At 41.2% G+C, this 14,774-nt stretch overlaps 1 long non-coding RNA gene across 2 annotated transcripts; it reads left to right on the forward strand.

The window, feature by feature from the left end:
• The first annotated feature begins 977 nt into the window (after positions 1-977).
• LOC119128940 lies at positions 978-9,908 on the forward strand. 2 transcript variants are annotated; one of them, XR_005099100.1, is made up of 3 exons: positions 978-1,136; positions 7,869-7,971; positions 9,601-9,908. It is a non-coding gene; the product is annotated as an uncharacterized LOC119128940 (long non-coding RNA). The 2 variants fall into 2 exon arrangements; XR_005099101.1 differs by having other exon boundaries at positions 7,898-7,971.
• The last annotated feature ends 4,866 nt before the right edge of the window (positions 9,909-14,774 follow it).

Genomic DNA, 14,774 nt, shown 5'->3' on the forward strand with positions numbered 1-14,774 from the left:
CCTTGATTCAATGTGACAGCGTCGTTTTCATCCCACCTCAGGATAACCGCCAGCTCTCATTACTTCACACTTCAGGTGTTAGCATCAAGCTATATTGTCTTTGGTGGATTTGAGAAACCATGAGGCATTTAAGCCAATGGTCCCCTAACTGCCAGGCAACCGTCAAAATCTGAAAGAAGTCAAATGGGCTCGTTTTTTTTTGGAGGCACATTTTATTTTGTAAAAAGCATTTTTATTTTTTTCCCTCAGGCAATACAGCAACCCGACGCGCTCGCTACCCAGCTTGTGCCTCGAGGCAATTCGCTCATATGATTCGCTCATACTGTTTTCTCTTGAGTGGACCGAGGGGCCATGGTGGACGTGTGTGTGTTGACGTCCGTCACAGAGGGAGACGTCTTGAATTGTGGATTGGCCACTTTCAAGTGTTCGTTTTCATGACCTGGCGCCGACTGAAAGATGGATCTTTGGATACACTTGGTAAACTCTGTAAACTCTTGTCACTTTCTAAAATATGGGAACACCAAGAGACACTTGGATATAAACATTCTAAAAACAAAATATTGGACTTGCGTCCATATTTTTGCCATGTTTAGCCTTTTTTCACCGGAAGCAAGTCGGCCATTTTGGTTTAGAAGCGGCCATTTTCTGTGATCAAACCCACACTGTGGTAATTTTCGTTTGTGTTTTTCATTTCCAAATTTTATTCATATTTTTTTACAGATTTTGCACGATTCCTCCTGAATTGAACCATAAAGACCAATTGGCAGCACAAAATTGTAAATCCTTTGTGGGTTTTTTTCCTCATTGTGTGTGGGTAGAACATCAAGTCCTTGGCAATGTTCAGTCTGAAAAGGAGAATACTAATTCACAGTGGTTGGCTACATACTGTGTATTTCAAGCACTGGCTTAGAAATCACCATAGCAGACTTTTTTTTTCAAGGTTTATTTTGTTTTGTTTTTTAACTCCCTATCAGTCATCACCCCCCTGCTGATGTGGCTTTCACCAGCCCACGCTCGTTGCCCGTCCAACAGTGCTGCGATTCCAATTGGCAGAAACGTTAAAAGGGAAATCACCGGCATAACGACGACAGCCACCTTCCGTAACGTCCTCATCCATCCGTCCCAAGTGCTTTCAAGTAAGTAAGGGAAGAATATGGAAGAATAAGGACGGACATTTTAATGAATTTTGCACTGGGGGAATCAAGTATCGGGATTGTCAAACGCTTCAAACATTGCATGATATGGGGCAAGAATATGTTTTGGGGGAGGGGCCTCTGTCTGCAAATTGGAGCATCCATTTTTTTGGTTATTTACATATGTTCTTCAAAGACAAACTCAAGACTATCTGATTGTTGCTAAATTGATATGCTAAAATTTAGCATATCAATTTAGCAACCAACTTTTTTTCGGGGGCCGCATTGTAGTCATAGCTTCTTTCGGAGGGACATTATGACTGTCGAGCCAAATAAATGTATGAGCACCTCATTTTATATACAGTAAAAGCTACAAAACAAACTGACAAATAACTCGTTTTCAAATCAGACGAGTAAAAACTGGTCAAATATTAAAAAAAAAGATATTAAAAGTGAAGACAATTTGCAATTCTAGTAATGACCCACGAATTTGATGCACAATTTGTCTTTGCGGGCCACATAAAATGATGTGGCGGGCCGTATCTGGCCCCCGGGCCTTGAGTTTGACACCTGTGTGCTAAATAGATGGACAGCAATGACTTGTGATCTATTTAATTGTTCATCTTTTCGTGTCAAAAACCAACACAGGAAATCAGCCATTTTGTTTAGTCATTTTACTATCACCAAATCAAAGATTTTAAAAGATTGTTACCAAATGTGCAATGCTGCATCGCAAAACATTTTCCTTTTCATCGTAGCGTGTAAATTAAAACAAAGCTAATTGCGAGGCTTTCAAATTTCCACGTAATCGTGTCGTATTTACAAAGCGACGGATTATTTAGCAAAGAGTGTCACCTCAGACGGAATGAATAACGTGTCCCAAAAGCATTTTCCACTTGTCCAACACGCAGGGTGAGGGCGGGTGTGCGCGCTCATCTCAATTATCTCCGCTTTAATTGCTATTTATCTCCTGTCAAGTGATGCAAATTAGCATAAACGGCGCGGCAATTGCTTCCAAACAGCAGAGCGCCGCATGTGTTTACACCAAAAAGGTTGAATTATCCGTGGACCTCGTCGTCATCTCCCGACCGCATGGTATCAAAGGATTATCAAACGGCCTTTGTTTTCGATGTGTGTGTTCCTGTCTTTCATATTTAGAAAGGAAGCTTGAGATCAATTCCGGGGGGTCGCGACTGTACCAATTTCTTTGCGGGGTCACTCACAGACCTTTTGGAGTATGGTAAACCTCTCAAGGGTTACTTAGGGAGGAAGCGCAGAATTGTCTTCGCTCTTCTTGCACATGTTGTGTGAAACTGTGAGGATGAAGGAGAGAAGCAAGATTGTCTGTCGGTAGTGGGATCATAGATGAGGCGAGCCGGGGCTCTGAAATTGTAATCACACCATCGCAGCATGCTCGGCGTCGCTCGGGTTTTCCACCATCTGATCTCGGAAGTAAACAAGCAACTTGTCGTTTTCTAACAGACGATAGTTTGTGACACACGGACAGTAAGATTGGTTGGGTTCTCTTGCCACATTTAGTTGTAGATTTTGGAGGAGCGTTAGCTAGTTTCGCTTGACTTTTCTTTCCCCGTTCAAAGACAAGATGGTCGGGATTTTGAAATCTCAGACTTTTTTGAGCCAAGAACTATTTTTAAATCTCCTGGCACACCACCAAACAAAAAATGTCACAAAAAGTATCGATACTAAAATGAGTTGTTAAATTAATGGCACATTTGGGCCTGTAAAGTTGAATATAAAGGTTAATTGTATCGTTTGTAATTGTATAATTTATTTGTTTTATCTGTCATTGTATATAACTGGCAGAGACAGATCAACAAAGAAATCTGAGAGCTCATCAGGTAGGAAATTGACTCATTTTAATTGATTGTCTGTTCTGCTATTCTTTCCAACAATGTAATGTGACAGGCAGAACAAATGCTAACAGGCTTCAGTTGAGTTGGTCGTCATTTGCGTTCTGTCCTGATCCCCATTTCCCAAAATTCTGAACTATTTTATATTTATGCCTATTTGACAATTTATTTTGACATTTTGTTCTGGTGTGCTGTGAGTTTTTTGGCCTGTCGAGTATGTCCCTTGACTCACCATAGATTGGGGACAATTTATTTTGACATTTTGTTCTGGTGTGCTGTGAGTTTTTTGGCCTGTCGAGTATGTCCCTTGACTCACCATAGATTGGGGGGGAAACACTGCCTTAAATAACACAGCAAATATGTTTTGCCAAAGGTGAGATTGATTTCACCTCCATCATATTTACGCGTTTATCCTCAGCGACTGGCATTTTATTCCTTGGGGCGTCTAACGACGTAATTGCGGGATGATTTGAGCGGCGTCCGTTCGGACACGGTCACGCGGCCTTCACTGAGCTACATGCCACGGCCCATTACGACAATTTACGGCGCATGTGTGATTACGGCCATGCGCCTGGTGTCGTTGGCATGATGAGAAGATCCGGATTAGTTCTGCTTTTGGGATGAGACGTTTTCTTGGAATGAAATGTTTAAAAGTGGCATGCTAGCGATTTTGTTCACAAAGCTAAAACGGCGATCGATCTTGACAGATTGACTCGGAGCTGATTGATAAACAATGCGTGACTCCGGTTGTACATTTCCGATATTGATCCTCGGGAGGAGTTTAGCTGTATATTGAGATTGGTGCTGAGGTTGCGGAAAAACGCTGACTTAAGCGCAGGTGACAAGGTGTTGCTATGGAGACGCTTAGCTGAGAACCTGTGGCGGCTTATCTGTGGATAGTTTATGCAAACGCAAAAGATCAACCCAAAGAAATTGTCTGCTCTTTTACTACTGGTTATTCCTTGGCAATAGTTAAAATTGAGTTGACCATTGTTTTGTTTGTGTCCAGTCGGTAATAATTGCTGACAAGATAGTCCGTAATATCGTCTTCATTCCATTGTGCAAAGTCGACAAAACCGATTGACCGTTATGCATAATTAAAATTCTGCTCAACTGTGAAGGCCTTTTTTTTTTTTTGTAACATCCGTCAGTATGATAATTTTAACATTTACTGCTAACCCAACCCGCCGTTTTTTGGTTTTTTTCTCCTCTACTTGAAAGCAGCAGAGACGCTCGAAAAGGACAAAGGCACCGCATTCCCAAACGATATGCAAATCGTGGAGGAGGCTTTAATTGTTATAATATTTATAACTTGATTTATTTTGGGGGTGATTATCCAATGAGTCCAACAGGACCACCACAAGCCCTCTGTTTTATATTTATGGCGGCTGCTTTCATTCTGATATTAATTGAATTATTTCGATTTGGCAAATCAACCAAGTGGAACGAGCGAAACGGCACTAAATATTAATTCAAGATGGCCACAAAGTACACTAACAGTGATGGAGATTTTAATTATCATGATTTTTAAACCAATAAAAGGAACTGCATCATAGCTGGAGTTCAAATTGACGTTCACGCCATGCCACCGTATCGATTACACATGACGTGAAATCGTTTTTGCAAATGAATTATAGACTTTTACTGTAATATCGTGCTAGCCTTCCCGATATTTTCCGCGTCAGCCGTCCGTCTGCGTTCCTTGTCTTCTCCCGGACTAAAAATAAATATTAAATTGAGGAAAAATATCTCGACAGTAGAACAGGGAAAATTTGACTTGTTGAGATTTCTTCCAGCTAGCAAGTTTTGCTAACAAAAATGAAACGATTTTCTTATTTTGAGCTAAACTTAGTTCAATAAGTTTGCATATTTCAATTGAAGCAAATACTTTTATAGAAAATTACCTGATAATTGCTTGGTTTGGAGATACTTAATCATGGTTTGATTTAAGTTTTTGCAGTATAGCGGAACAGGAGTCTGAGCAATATCCGGTGTCACTAAATTGATTGGCTGTCATAAGATTTTTTTTTCTTTCCTTAGCCATTTCGTACCACTTTCCACATCCATTTTTATGATGGCAGCTCACAAATCCAACTGGACAGTTTTAATAAGTAAAATGACAGCCTATAATAATTTATCATCTTGCTCAGGTTTTCATTCTTGAATGGATTGGAAGCCCAAAAAAAAAAGGAAAGGCCAAATGTCAAATTATTTCCGTTCATTATGACGTGCTGTGATTGCCGATCTTTGGGGCAGGCCAATTATCGGATTAAGTGAAAGCTCGGCCGCTCCCAGCGACGCCGCACCCCGTCTAAAGTCACATTTGATCACATCTTATTTGCCACAAAATAGAAAAAGCGAAAAGGAGGTGAGAGGTCAGAAATGACCATTTGAGATTATGCTCTGTCAAAATGCTAGACGCCGCCATCTTCACCAAGCAACCTCACCTCCGTCGCCAACTTGGCCAAACAACTTCTCCATTCGCCGACCTCAAAGACGATTATGCGGCACTTAAAGAGATGACAAACCAGAAAGAAAAAAAACTTGGAACAACCTTGAAGATAACTTACGAGTCGCCTTCCACTTTTTGACTTGCGGCTGCAAACACACCAAACCGCCCGCTAATCTCAACACTGATGTTCCATTTAAGTGATTGAAAGGCACGCTTCAACCCCCCCAACCCCCCAACCCCCTAGCGGCTCACTTAAATACACTTGCCCTTTCAGCCCCACTTACCTAATAGCTGTCGGCACATCGATCAACCCCCCCCCCCTGCTGTGTGTCACCTCCCGTGCGCCAAGTGCTGATGAGCTTGGACAGGCGAGCGCTTCCTCGCGTAGCATCGCTCACAAGGCAGCGGCGTCCGTGACCTTTACGAGTTTGGACCATAATTTAGCCGAGATTAGCTCAGGACGACATGTAAATTATCCAGGAGAAAGGGCAGAAGTTTCCACTTTAGTTGGGCTATAACTGTATCTTCTGGGAGATGTCGTAGCGCGGCTGAGCGGAAAGCCGTTTGGAAGCGTTCAAAATAAATTAAAGGTGTGAGTAACAATGAATTCAGATTTAGAAGGGAATTGGATGCAATCATTAAATTCCGTGATGGAAATTTGAATGTTTTGCATATGAGTGTCGCACATCTGTCTTGTCAACCAGTGACAGAGCTAAAGGGGGGCCAGTGGGGGCACTGCCACCCTGCCTGAAATATGTTTGGACCCCCAAGTTGCCAAACCAGATAATTGACTTTTGTTTTTTTTTGTTTTTTTTTATATTTCCACCAATCTCCCTAAAGGAACATGCAATGAATATTTATCAGTGTTTTCTGAAGAATTTGGCGTATTTATTAAAAAAAAAAAATATGTTTTGCATACTCACTGAAATGTCCTTGAATGGAAAAGGTTTTGCTTGGTTAGTTTTAATTGTATTATTAATATACATACCTGCACTTGTTTAAAAATTGACAGCAATGGAAAAGACCGTAAAATGGCTCCTTCCAATCGAGACAGAAGACTTGTTGTGTTTTCAGGGGTGTCTTAATGGCCTGTTGAAATTCCCACCTTGAAGTGATGTCATCAGCTTATCTCCTCACTCCCTTCAGAGTCCTTCATATTCATTAGTAGTCAAGTTTCTCAAGGGCGAATTCTGGTTTTCCCGCCTCTGAGATCACTTATTAAAGCAACACAGCGAATCAGCTTTATTGGATTGCCTCCCAACCTTCATTCCGTCCGTCCGTTTGTCTGTCTGGGAGAAGGAAGATCTTAATGTGGGGGAGTCATCTCCTGCTTCAACCCGACTCCTCTAATGTATTAGATCTATAAGACTCTCACGGTGTTGTTTCTGTTGACCCTTCCAAAGGGTTGCTTGGAGTTCACACGTATGGAAAACCTGCAAATGAGCACACATGGGGGAACGATTTTTACCGCAGGCACATCACCGACTGTATGTAATCAGGTGAGAGGATTAGTCACCCGTGCTCCGATTTATTTTTATACATGCTTGAGTTCTTGTATAACTGCCAAATGGATTTTGTGCGAGAGGTTTGTGACATGTCAAGTCAGGAGTTTAAAAGTTTGTGAGTTTTTGTCAATGACAGTGTTGCTCACATTTTTTTTATTTCGTTTAATAAAAGCCCAGTTAAAATTGATATTTGACGTCTATCGGCGTCAATGGCAGTGAATGAGTGTTTATTTTCAAGTTAGTGTTTTTGATTTTCAAGACTTTGTCGAGCCGTTCGTGTCATTTAAACTCTGTTTTTTTTTAAGGACATTTATGGAATTTGCAGTCAATACATTTTTTGTCGCATCATGAAATTTCAAGTAGATTTTGGCTACATTTGGGACATTTAGGAATTTTTAGGTCGGTGACCGCTTTTTTTGTATCGCTACTACTGTTTTCGAAATATGCAGACGAAATAATTGCGGTTGCCTCAAAATGAGGTGAAATTACGAGAATTCGTTTTTGGATGTCAAAGTGTCCTCCGTAAGACAATTTGGGGTCAGTGAAATTTGGAGAGAGGTCGGTCAGGGTGTGTTGCTCTACAAATGAGTCACCAGACCTCTCCATACTTTTTTTTTTTCTTTTTTTCCACAATGCTCCCCAATCAAGTCTTTCTAGTCACGTATTGCGCGTGGGCGAACGGAGGTTGTACGTTTTTTCTCCGCCGGCCTGTCGGTTTCATCGGCGAGTTGCGTCGCTCACTTGCTCCTCCAGAGAAGACACCTGGTGCTCTCATCTTGAGGCTTCACGCCGGCCCTGTGATCAATCACTCGCTGTCAAGGAAGCGAGCCGTATTGATTGGGGCCGGTAGGGATCGGATGCTCTGTTCTGAGCAACTGAAGTTGTTGTCATTACTTTGTGTTTAAAGATATCCCATCCTTCTGTTTGCCTGCTTAGGATCAAGCAGGGACTGGAGTCCAATCCGACTGACCATGTACATCCTGGACTAGGATATGGCGCCAGGAAGTCAGGTACGAGAACCACTCTGCTTCTGATGACCCAAGAACAAAATTTCCTCAAATGGTTTTAGATCATGATAGTCCAAGCAATGATTTGGATTTGAGTACATTTTCTCGAATCGTATACAATCGGCATGGGTGAAATTTCGAGTCAGGGAATTTTCACAAAATGTCAAATGTTTTAAGTCAAAGGACAACATTTAAAAGCAGTTACAATCAATGGAGTTAAAGGCATTGAAAGTCAAGAAATAAAAAGTACTGAAATTAGAAAGACTATACAGCGCATAAACAACTTTTTGTATGGTCAGTTTTTAATGCGTATTGAAAAGCATTTACATTTTATTGGTATGTTTTGAATGAATTGATGATGAACAATGAAAAAGATTTTATTTTTCCCCTGAAATACAAACATCTTCATTTGGTTCAGTCGGTTCATCCACAGCTGCTAGTTGATGGTAAATGTCTTGCTCCCGGTGGTGTTTTTGGCACGTATGTGTGTGCTCCCATTAAGCGTGGTCATTTCAACTCACATAAGTGGTGGGAGGGGGCAGGGGAGCGAAATCGTTTTTGTGTCACAGGCTGAGCGTTGGTACATTGGCTTATTGGTTCCGTTTGAATTATTCATGTGAAGCACAGGGGCGCTGCTTGGCTCCGCGGCCTGTGTCAAATGGCGCTCGCTCTGGGCTTGGTCCGACCGAATCCACAATGATGGACGAGTGAGAGCGATCCACCGCAGCCGATTCTTCCGCATCAGCAGAAATACGATGGTCATTTTTTTTTGCAGGGCTGGGTTTTCCTGTGTTGTCGCAGTGGTACTGCAAAGTATCTACACCATATACTGTATAATGTGACTGACCTGTATATAATTGACGTTGAATATTTAAAATGTTCTTCAGGGAAATGGGAGAGGTTTTGCCAACTGTTGGTAGATTGAAAGTGTGTGGATGTGTGATTTTTGAATTTCAAAGAAACTGAAAGTTATTACGAGTTACTATATTCATTTATTTATTTATTTGTTTATTTATTTATTTATTTATTTATCAATATAGCCATTTGTATAATAATAATAATAATAATTATTATTATTATTATTCCAAGCGGTTGTGAAATTTTTAAGTCATCCATCGATCCATTTTCTGAAATCCTCATAATGCTTTTTTTTTCTTTTTTTTTTTTTTGTTTGTTTTTTAAGGTCTTTGTTAAATTTATTTTTCAAAGCATTTTTTTTACATTTCAAATTAGTCGACCTCATCAGGTAATATCTTGCAAGCTATTTGTAAAATTGTCCCTCCCGCCAGTGACAACCGCAAATAATGCGTCCTCGCCCCGGAGCCCCGTGATTCATGCCTCGGTCCCTGCAGCTACATTAAACAAGCATTGATTGTCCCCGCCGCCCACCCTAATCCTAATGCAAAAAATAAATACCCCCATCAATTCCCCCAGTAGATATTCGCTTCCGCCTCGCCGAGTGCGTGCAATCAATACATGCTTTTGGGTGTAAAATAACCTTTTCATGACCGGTGAGGAAATGCGGGGCCCTTCAGACCATTTCTCATATTGATTTCCCCATCTGTTTTTTTTCCCCCGTTCCTGCGGCCGCTGTCTTTATTCCGGTGTTCAGGTAATCTTCTGTATTTACAGCGCAAAGCCTGCTTGCAGTTTTACTGGAGCCGAGGCGCACGTGTGCTCGCATCATCGGTTCGCACGCCCTCTGAGAAGACCAACAGGAATCAGGCCAAGGAAAGTCTTCCTTGATTGGAAACAAATGGAACAGCAGGAACAGGTACAGAGGGGTGGTCAAATGAATGAACGTTTGATATTTAGATCTGAATTTCTGTCATGTTTATGAACGTTTTAGCAGATTTTAGCAAAGCATTTGTTAACATCTCTTAAAATTGCCAATATTTTCACACGGTGTTTATGAAATGACTCATTTGTATTTTTCGCAACACCTGCCTAGCGCCTGCCCTACCAGGCATCTCAATTTTTTGGATTCTGCCCATCATGATTTTAAAACCTTGCACCCCACACCCATCAGATCAGATTATTATCAATCAGCGTAAAGATCACCCGCCAGACCTATACAGCCCTTTTTCCCGTCGCCATTTCTTCGCAAGAAGCTCATTAAGCTAATGCAACTCGGGTGTCAAAAGGTTGCCAATATTTCAAGAGAAATGGCAATTTGCCACTCGGGAGGGAGAAAAAAAATGGGCGGGGGTGCTTGGATAAAGCATTTGGTTTGCTCCCAGATTTATGAGGCTTTTAGTTGCGTTATATGTGATACAATTAGCGCCGGGTGCCAATAAGCCTGGCGGCTCAAGGACGTGGTCTTCGCCTGGCCATCTGTCATTAATCGCGGACTGGCGCTATGCGGCAAGCGAGCCGGCGAATGGCCGCGACCCGAGGGCGGGTGGGTGGGGGTCGTGGCGGTTTGCACCGAACTGCAGGTGAGAATTGAACATCATCCATCACTGTGGAACTGCTTGTGAAAAATTGGAACAGCGGCCTGTGTCCTAGAAAAGTTGCAATGCGGAGTTTTAAGAAATTTTAAGGTTGCTCTATGGAGGATTTTAAATACCGTTTGCGAGGGATGCCGAGTTTTTGACTTTTGTAAAGTCGGAAAGCAGTAATGATAAAGTAGCCGAGCTTGTATCTCTTGCGGCTAGGAATGTTGGAATCCCGAGTGCTTTTTAACAGCTTGTTTTCCGAGCCCCCGATGGCGTGACACTAACGTTCTTTCTGAAGAGTGTTAAGGTGCTCCGCGCAGGTGTTAAAGGCTTCCTGTGGGTCAAATAAAAGCAGGTGTGGTCTGCTCTTGTACCGTCACGACTACACACGGCTAAGCCATGTGCTCGTTTTTCCAACACACACAAAAAAAAATGCTTTGGCTATACAGTGCAAAACAATTGGATGAGGTCGACAATTTCCAGGCAGGAAATTTTGATAAAATTTGAAATTGAGTATTTTCACAAAATAAAAGTCACAAAAATAAGAATAAATAAAAAATAGTGAGGATTTAAAAAAATACCGTGAATTGATTTGGCTCAAACAACTCACTGGCTTTGTTGTGTACGTGTGTCATATTAGATTGTGTATTTTATTTGAACGTTTCGCCAAATCAAATGACTATTTAGGCCCATTTTTTGGGGGTACTGCAGAAAATCCACTCAATTGGTGTGAAAATGATTCATTCATGACAAATATATCTTATATTCTGTAAAGCGCTTTGTTATGGCGTAAACTGTTGCGAAATTAGCTGAAGCTAAAACTAACCTGTACTGTATCAACCTCCAATCTGAAATTCGAATAAAAAGAATCTGCCGATTCAGCCAGACGGGTGTTCCTCTTCTGCACTTTCAAAGTATTTTTTCTCTCTCAAAATGTCTCCGATGAGCGTTTATTCCATAATTTACTAAAAGGATTAAATGAGCCCCCCCTCCTTCCTCCTTTGATGCCGGGGCGTCGTCAAACGTTCAGACATGAGCGCGCTGCATTTATTTGCATGTCGGCTGCCAGTTCAGTGAGCAAAACACATCAATCAAAAACGCTTTACGCACTGCAATGAGGACAGATGTACTTTTTTTGTGCTTTCCAGAACACCAACAAAGGACACATTCTAATATTACCACTTTGAATATTCAAACTAATTTGTCCCACTAATGCCATTCAATTCTTGTAAAATTGTGAATTTACTCTCGGGAGCAGTTGCCACTTTATTGTTTTCTTACTAGAAGAATGATAGGAGCAAGACTCGTTTGTCTCTTAATATTCTAACTTCAGGGTTATAAAATTGTGCCTTTATTTTGTAAAATTACAAATTTCAGCTTGTCATTTAATGATCTTGAAATGGAGCCGTCATTCTCATAAAAATCGATATGTCTTATTTGAGCAAAGGCAACGTTGTTCTTGTAATATTTTCATGCTGTTAACCACTTTATGGTCACTTAAGTCTCATAAAACAACATTCAACTTTGTTCCCGCATCAACAGAGGTAATTCAGAATATTGCGTCTTAATTCTTTTAAAATTGTGTCTTTGTTCTCTTAAAACTTATTCTGGTGGGTTTCCCCATCTCAATGGCCTTTTTTTTTTAAATTTAAATCGTTACCCTTTAAAATGTCTATCATAACGTGCATTTGCCGACAATGTTTATGAACAACCATAAAGGGAGACTTAGTGTAGCGTCACAAGCTAGCTATTCTGCACTTAAAGTTAACGTCTATGAAAGGAGACAATGTGGGAGAAGGACAAAGTTGTCATTAAAGTGCAAATCAGTGCCGTGAATGAATGTGCGTCGTCATAGGTCAGCCTGCGGGGGCTTCAAAATAAAAGTCTCATTAATGGGATTGGATTCATCCTTAGTATTTTTTAATAAAAGAAGTCAACCCAATAATATGTTGTGTGTGCCCCCACTAGTCTAAACACAGCATTATGATGAATATTGCGATTGTTAAACAGCATAATTCACTCATTTTTATCCATCTCAGAGGCAACCATTTTGAAAATGAGATCACGGTTTAGCTTCAGAAAATTGGTGAGCTGTGATTGGTTGTTACCTGTGATGTCATTTTCAGTCGACGGCAAGTGGCAAAATGGCTACCCGCTGAGATAAAAACAGTTTTCATGTTTAATTTATATTCTGAACATGAATCCGAACACTGTAGTTTCACCTCTTTCAAAAACTTTAAAAATATTTAACCTTGACACACTTTTTAAAGTACAGAGGTGCCAATTTTTTTTCTGTCTGGTTGTTTGTTGAGTATTGATGCTAACGATTAGCACATCAATTGGATTTCCTATTGTATGTTAGCTCATATTACAAGGCACCACTGTATCGGTACGATGCTCATCCATCAACATAGCAAACGCTCTCCAAACTTCCTCAGAAACAGACAAAAATCAATAGAAGCAGATTTCCCTCATTTTTATTTCGAAAAAAAAAAAGACGTCATGAAAGAATCCTGAAAAGGTTAACGTGTGTTCTCTTGGCCCGTGCACTTGAGCCTGAGGGGACACGTGGGAAGCGGGCATGGACAGGAAGATCTTTGGCATTTCATCCTTCCTTGGTTTCGATGCGACGCAGCCTGACGTGATAGAGTCTTCAAAGAACAGGAAGCAGGTGCATTGAAGGGAAAAAAAAAAAAAGAACACTTGCCGGTCAGATTGGTGGACACGCATTGTTGTGTAGATCTCAACTCCTGGTTCTACTTTGCCATTTTGTCACGTTTTGGCTTGTTTTTTTATGAATAAGCCATACATACAAAGTCTTGACTGTATTTATGTTCATCTTGGCTCATCATATTGGAGATTTTCCCAGCTTTGACAGGAAGGACTGATGCAACTTATTTGCAATTTTGTAATTAGATGACAAATCCAACGGCAAAAAAAAAAAAAAAAAAAGGAATATCCCTCGATACCACGGCCCAACCCCCGCAAATGCATTTGACAGCGTAGCTTCTCCATTTATTTTTGAGTGTGCTTGTTTAGAGTGGTCGCGATCCCGGCACGTATTCCCGGGCCTTTGACCTCTCGCTGTTAATGGCTTTCAAGAGGTATGTGAAAACGTAGTGCTCATCGAGTGTTTCTCTTCACCTCGGTGTAAATGAGCGGCGATATGCGCCACACCTTTCGTATAATCATTTCACGACAGTGCGCCTCGGGTTAAAATGCGCCTCCTTGACCCTCCTTTTTGTCTGCTGACATTGGAACTGAAGGCGTTTCATCCATGACCGAACAGTTTAATTAATTGTCGTTACTTTGATGAGGCGAGCGGAAGGCTCGCATTGATTGGGCTAATTTCCCTGGAAAAGTTTCTCATTTTGTTTGCCACCTGAAGAACACGAGGGACGGGAAATATTTGCCCAATGATACCAACCATCGGGACAAACTTTTTACATGTCAATACAGAAACCAAGATATATGTTCTCGCTGGCCATCGTGTGCATTTGGCCGTAGAATCTCGATTATCCGAGAAGCAGAGAGCGGTTCTGATGCATTGCAGCAAAAGCGAATTCAATCCGACACCTTGCGTTCCCGCCTTATGTCATGATGAGGCATAAGTGGATCATTTTGTCCCCGCGGAAAATCTTCCTGTTGCAGCTAAAAGTGGAAAGGTGTGTGTTGGGGTGGGGGAATTGTCTCCTGTTCTCACATTTTCGTAGTTTTCAGCATTATGGATTTCAGATTGAAGTTATGTTATCTTCATCGTTATTCCTCACTTTGGTTCAGTCACGTGTAGTGCGTGGTGTCTTTGTCTCAGTATCGATACGCTAAGCTAAGACGTGACAGAATAGGAAGAAAAATGATTTACCTCAAACTAAAATCCACAAAATAATGATTGGATACTTGACCTTATTAATCTTTTTGCATTATACTAAATGATGCATGTATTACTTTTGTCCACTTAAGGTTGCCGTCCTCATATTCTACACTGTAGTATGTGTAAGGTTGAATGTGTGTGCTTTATTTTGTTTGTTGAGAGCAACACAGGTAAAATCACTTTTTCCACCCTGTTGTGTCACACTTGCCGATCTTTGACATTCCCCGAGGTTAATTTTCTTCATATATGCTAAACTGCTAGAACGAGCCCCGCCTGAGCATACGACCGACCTCTGACCTCTCGACCCGGACGTAATCCTTCAGGATAGCTCGGTCAATCCTTTAAGATGGATTCACCTCTCCGGACGAATAAACCATTCAGTCTATTAGCGAGACCGCTCCAATTTGCGTTTTCATTGCGATCAATCGCTATGTCCTCAGAGGGATTTTCAGAAGCCACTTTTTAACGATAACGATATCAGTTCCTGAACTCATCTG

Source organism: Syngnathus acus, chromosome 10 (assembly GCF_901709675.1).
Source record: "Syngnathus acus chromosome 10, fSynAcu1.2, whole genome shotgun sequence".
NCBI lineage: Eukaryota > Metazoa > Chordata > Actinopteri > Syngnathiformes > Syngnathidae > Syngnathus > Syngnathus acus.